General features: G+C 25.1%; 1 long non-coding RNA gene across 1 annotated transcript; it reads left to right on the forward strand.

Moving 5' to 3' along the window:
• Positions 1–622: 622 nt before the first annotated feature.
• Positions 623–6577, forward strand: LOC136079707 (uncharacterized). Its single transcript, XR_010638148.1, has 6 exons — positions 623–723; positions 828–857; positions 1068–1149; positions 2841–2903; positions 3320–5768; positions 6334–6577. It is a non-coding gene; the product is annotated as an uncharacterized LOC136079707 (long non-coding RNA).
• Positions 6578–7117: the final 540 nt, after the last annotated feature.

A 7117-nucleotide genomic window follows, 5' to 3' on the forward strand; every position in this document is an offset into this window, starting at 1 on the left:
TTTTCAAAATACAAAATACTTTATAATTTTTTTTTTAATTCTTTTAGTTGATAATATATACAGCAGAGCTGATTTTAGCTGATATTATTTTTTGATTTGATTGATAATATATTTAAAAAAATTGAGTCAGAAGATAATAATACAAATTCAGATTCTCGTGAGATTCAGTCATCTGACCCTGGAATCATAAGTTTAAAATCAAGAACACCAGGTCTTCCTTCAATCCTAGATGGGCGTTATTTTGAAATAATCAAATTTGTTGATGAAAAAAGGTGTTGGCTAGGTGTAAAGGCTGTCCAAACAAATTCTTATCAGCACAAATTGACTCAACTTCAAACCTGTTAAAGCATCTAAAGGTAGTTACTAGCTTATCTACTATTATTGTAATTATTATTACCACTATTAATATTGCTGTACTAGATTAAATGCTAAAATATTTAAATTAACATTACAGACGTACTTTACATAATTATTTTAATACTACAATTGAACATCTAAATATTAATACGCTAATAAATAGTGCGCATAGTTACGCGCATAGTTCGTATTGTTAATTACGGTTCTGTATTCTGTAAAATACACTATTTCAAATTTTTAAATTAGTTTTTTGACTTTTTTAATGTCAAATTTAAATAATCGTTTATTTGTTGTTGGTTGTTTTTATTTTTCTAATTTTTATAGCCTGTTTTCATTTTTTAGAAGAAGTTAGAACTAAAATGACTGGTAAAATAGTTTTTTTAGTACAATGTTTCTTTTTTAGTAAACTGTTTCAGTTTTGTCGTTAGTCTTTTTAGAACATTTTAAGCAAGTATTGTTTTATTTTCTAGAGCAGTTAAGAGGAGCTGATGGCTTTTTTAGTAAGTTCAATTCATTTTCTTATTTATAGATTAAGATTATTTTTTGGAGAAAGAATAATGAGAATAAAATTTTATTTATGTATTTAATATGAAAAGTTAAATAAAATAAGATTGTTGTTTGTGGTCATGTAAGTTTATATACATAAGTTTGCGTTTATTTCAATCTATTTTATATTTCTCTATATCTATATGTATATTTTATATTCTTAGGAAAAATAATAAGGAATAGAAAAATTTTAAAAAGTTCTTCTGAAATTTGTCAAAAGAATGTTGTATTATGCTTCATTTTAAGGTATCTGAATATGTAATTACCAGAAATTTTTAATTTTGTTCTTAAATCGTTTCATTTTTTTCATTACAATGTTGTGAATTAGTCTGAATTCTTTGTTACATTATAAATAATTAATGCTAATAAATGTTGTTTTATAGTTGTTATAGGTTTGCATATATGTTTATATTATGCTCAAAGTTTAAAAGTTTTTGATAAATACGTGTATGTGGTGATATATGTTTTATAGTTGTTTTATAAATGTGTTTATATAAATGTGTTTTTATAATAGTATGAAATGTATTTTATCTAATGTGTACATGATTGTTAAATAAGGTGTTTTTATATGTTATATAACATTTTAAAAAATATTGTGTTTTATAGTTAGTATAACTATAAAACACAATATAATTAAGATCTAGAGCAATATTCGTCAACCTTACCAGTCAAGCGGTGTTACTGCTTTAGGTCTAAGTGTTGTCTAGCCTTCAATATAACTATTCTGAAAATGCATAATATTATCTTTGATAATTTTTTGCGTAATGTTGTTACCTTTGGCTTATCTTTATGTTAGTGTCTTTTGTTAAAAATGATTAATAGGTAATTTCATTACTAGAACTCGCTGCTTTTGTTTCCTAATATAAATAGCACTGAATATTATTATTATTAGTGCGCATAGTTATGCCTATTGTTCGATATTAGTTACGATTCTGTATTCTGTAAAATACACTATTTCTTAGTTTTTAAGTAGTTTCTAGACTTTTCTTAACCAAGTATTTTCTTAAAGAAGTCATGACCCTTCATGGTATGAGTTCAAAATGTTTAAGTAGACATTAGGTAGATAATGTTTTAGTAGCTTGAAATTATAGGTAATATAAAACCTTTTTAAATTTTATTAAGTAATTGATTTATTGTAATCTTTTTTAAATTGTACTTTTAAGTTTAAAGCTTCGTGTTATAGATGTTAATATTGAAAATATAGATTACTATAATTCTTAGATGGGTTCTAGCGTTAAAAGATATATATGGGTAGTTTCATGCTTTTACATGCTTTTAATAATTGGGATAAAAGCCATGACAACATTTTGTTATAAATAAAATTTATCTATAGTATTGTTGAAACTTTTGCTCTTTGAAAAAAATGTTTCTGGCTTTTCAAAAAATGTATAATAATTTCTCTTGCATGAATAAATTGTGGTTTAGGACATAATTGTGTTATTATATGTTTGTTTTTCTATATTTAATATAACATTAATCATTTTCTTACATTTTTATTTAAGTTTAATTGTTTATAGTTTATTAAGATTTAAATTATTAGAAAATTCATGTTTACAGAGTTGTTATTAATCATAATCGAGTTGTTGTACCAAGGAAATTGTAGAGGTTCATTCATAAGATATGTCATATATTATAAAGAAAATTTTGGTTATTTGGTTATAATAGTTCAATATATATATATATATATATATATATATATATATATATATATATATATATATATATATATATATATATATATCCTTGGAGTCGTGGCAGCGTCATATTTTGTGTGTTGGAGAGGGGGAATTCACAAACCTGCGAATTCCCCCCCCCAACAAAACCTGTCTTCCAACACATGAACTATGACGCTGTCTGCGATTCCATGGATATATATATGTATATATCTATAATATAATTGCTACAGAAACATTTAATGTTTAATGTCGTTTCATTAGTTACTAGGCTTTGAAAGAGCACGCTCTCCAAATGCACGCGGTCATTGGAGAAAGATCTCTTGAGTGAGTTAAAACTTTTTACCTTTTGGAGTTTATTATTTATTAGTTTAAAATATTACATAAAGAAACATATTAAGATAAATGATTATCATTAAGATCATATTATAATTGAAGTAAGTATAGATAATAGCAATATATATATAACATTTTTTTAGATATAAAGTAGAAAGGGCCACTCCTTTTAATTTTTAAAATCGTTTACATTTTGTTTGCTTTAGTTTTTTTTGGCTTTGTTTTTTTTTTAGCAGTTTTGTTTTATTGAGCTTATATTTTATTTTTGAGAAGGAAAATAGACGCATGGATGAGTCCTAATTATTTTTTATGCAACAAAAAAGTTATACTAATGCTATTTCCATCAAATTGGTTATTACTACTTTGAAATTTCTGTGATGCTATTAACTATTTTTGTTCTTTTTTAGAAAATTTAGAAAAATAATTTGAAATTTTGTGCTAACACTGACATGGCATGTCACATGTTATTGTATGTAAAGGTTAAATTTTGATATGAGGATTACAGTTCTTATGAAGAAAAAAATGAAGGTAAAGAGTATTGTTTGTATATATCTATTTTGTTTACTTTGAATCTTTTTTAATTTTTTTGCGTCATTTTTAAAATTTTTGTTTGCACATGTTTATTGTTTGCTTTTTTGATAAGTATGTGTATGTGGTAATATGTGCTTTATAGTTGTTTTATCAATGTTTTTTTATAATAATGTATAGGTTTTTTTTATTGTTTGTGTATGTGGTAATATGTGTTATAATTGTTTTGTAAATGTGTTTAAATATGTATATAAGGTTTATATTTAACCTTAAACATATTTAAACACATTTATTGTGTTTATAGTTGGTACATATGTTTATATTATGTTGTTTCCATGTTTTCAAAGTACTATGACTTGGTAAATGTGTAGAGCAAGATTTGTCGACCTTGCCAGCCAAGTGATGTACTTATAACAGAGAGTTACACAACAGTGTTTAGTGTCAAACTGTTACTGCTTTAGGTCTAGGTGTTTTCAAGCCTTTATTATTAATTATTCTAAAAATACATAATAATGTATTTTAGTAACACTTTGCGTAATGTTGTTTCTTATGTTCTGTTAAATATGAATGTTATGTTACTTAAGTTATGTTATATGCATGTTATATTAACTTATCGCGTGTATTATATGATTTTGCTATAAATATTTTGGAATCATGATGTACCAGCATAAATTATTTTCTAAAAGCTAATATGAAATAATAATATTTAACAACTACTACTCTGGTAAATCACAACAGTTTTTCTCTATAAGGTACATTGACTTATTTTAGATTAGGTACATTTTTTATTTTAGATTTATCAGTTGATATATTTATGTTGTACATAAGACATCATCTGATAAATCTAAAGCTAAGTTAATTTTTTTTTCAAACACCTCCTAGCCGATATATTTTTTTAAAGTCTTAAGAGTATTGTATTGTATATGTAATCTTAGGCCAAATCAAGATGTTCCGCCGACATAGTGTCAACTATACATCTATGATCTACTTTCAGCAGTAAATTTTAGAATGCGACAATGTGGTATTGATCTTTGCTTAAATGGTTTTATGTTTTGATTGCAAAATTTTATTAGTGAAGAGAACCCACTTTCTTCTGCATTCAAAAACATAGCTGAAATGGAAGATGAAGAATTTCGCTGAACAGCTATAGAAGGTTGCTCAGTCTCAGTTATAAGTTGACTTTACTTGAAGGGCAAGATAGACGTTGCTATAATCTCCTTTCACATGATGTTGCAGTTGTATTAGTTGGCAAAGATGGTACTCCACCTGCTTCCAGGGAAGTTACTTTTTACCCAGGAGGTCATCCTCAAAACTATATCAAGTATGTCTGCCAACTTAGAGTCTATGGTTTATTCTCTATTTTTTCCAAAGGGTGATGCTGGTTGGCATAATCAATTGGTTCACAACCCTGAATGTGCTACATTGGTTAGAAATTATGTCACATTATCTTAGTATTACAATTATAGACTTTCAGTTAGACAATTAACCTAAACAGAGAAGCGAGCAGTATGATGCCTTACACAAACATGTAAACAACCTTGGAAATGATCATAATATTAGACCAGACGTGTTGTAGTTTTGCCATCAACAATGTAGGAAGTCCTAGAGCTTTATTTAATTTAATTTGTTTAAATATAGTAGTTTTAATAAAAGAAATGTTTGTTCCAGGTTTTTTGCTTTTCTGTTTATATTATTGCTTTTCTGTTTATATTATTGCTTTTCTGTTTATATACTTAAAAAAAGACATGGATTTCAATTAATCTTAAGTTAAAATATAGTCTTTAATTAGAATTAAAGATTCTTTTACATTTATTTATTATCCAATTGTAACAATAGTAATATTACTGTTAGTATGTTTAAAGAATACAGTGAAATTTAAGTGGCTATAAAAAGGCGAAGAATTTATTTGTGTAAATTCTAATAGGCAAAAATAATTGTTGTCCAAATGAAAGATATAGAGCTAGGCAAGGTGAAATTACTCATTGTTAAAATGTAAAATATGCTGCTCGGCAAGCAGAAAACTTGCCAGAATTTAGTATTCAAGCAGTATTAATGTTTGTTTATTTGATTTTAAACACTTTAGAACACTACTAAAAATGAATTTTACTATTTATAGTATCAGTTGATAACAGTTTTAAATTAAAATGATTTTAAATTTTTTTATAAATTCAAACATAATTATGTTCTTTTTAGTTGCCTTTGTCATCACTTGATTAGTTTGCTTACTGTTGAAACATGGTTTTAATTTTGTAAATTTAATGATATGAAATATACTCTATTAGTCATTAGTCAACAGTTAGAGAGAAGCTGGAACTTCAAATAATAAAGGTAAAAATAGTTTTGTTTACTGGTAACTTAATAAAACCTGTTTTGGAAACTCTTTCTCTTCCTCCCTCTCTCTTAGGTGAGAGTTAAATGAGAATTAGTACAGGAACATCAATTAAACAAACACAGAGCAATTACTGAGCTCTTACGTATTTCTTAATACCACAATTGATAATGACCATGTATATAAAATATTTTACGAGTTGCTTGCTATTTGATGATATAATTATTCAAATTGTTTAACCATAATTGTTCAATATTGAAACAAATAAAATCTTTTTAGTTCAAGTATTTTAGTTGATAAAATATCTTTTTAATTTGTGGTGTTATTTAGCCGTGTTTTTACGTTAAGTTGTCTGGCCTTTTTATAATTTTTTCTTTTAATTATTTCGGAGAGACATAGTAATGTCTGCTATGCGTTATTGTTTCTGTGTTTTGTGTTAATAGAGCTGTTAATTATAGCTATTTTTTTAATTTTTTATATTTTCTGTTATATTCTACTAACAATAAAATGCAAATGATACTTTTGTAATTAAAAATTGTAATTATTTTTTATTTCTTTTTTTAGGTGTTGGCAGGATTTACTTGACTTTCTTTTTATGGTACCTGCTGTGTGTAACAGATTTTAAAAAGAACTTAACGATGTTAATGTAGTCTTTTTTTGCCGTTAACTATAAGCAATGATTTAATTACTAATTAACCCGTATTACAGGTTGCTTACTGCTAGAGCTGTTTTTTATGAATAGGCTAGTAAGAATAAGTTATAACATTGTTATATGTTATAGAACAACAGAAATCATTGAAATATTAAAGCAAACTATCTAATTTTAATTGATTTAGTAAAATAAGTCAAATTTATTATACTAAATCAAGGAAATATATATATATATAATAAGTTAAATTTATTAACTATTTAATTATAATTCAAATGTAAGTAAAAAAAAGACATGGATAAAATATTTTATTTCCTTTTTTTTGTTAATTTAACAAGCATTTTTTATTTTGTTTGTGCAATTGCAATATCTTATTCTTATTACTTTTGTGTAATTTCTATTATAAAAATATTTCCCTTTTATATATACATGAAAGGGAAAAATTATTACATGTAATAAGCAACTTTTTTATCTTTTAAAAACAATAAAAAAAAAGTGATTATTGAGTTATATATTGTGACGTTAGAATAATAAGATTCCCGTCTCCCTTTTATAATTTTGAAAGAATTGAAGAAAATTTGTTATATTTTCTTGAATTATTAAGATTAAAAATCGAAATTGTTAAATTAGAAGATTAAAAATTTATTTGTTAAAATTGATTGCTTTAAAGCATGCATTTATTCTTTATTAAGTAATATA

This window comes from Hydra vulgaris, chromosome 04 (genome assembly GCF_038396675.1).
Source record: "Hydra vulgaris chromosome 04, alternate assembly HydraT2T_AEP".
Taxonomy (NCBI): domain Eukaryota; kingdom Metazoa; phylum Cnidaria; class Hydrozoa; order Anthoathecata; family Hydridae; genus Hydra; species Hydra vulgaris.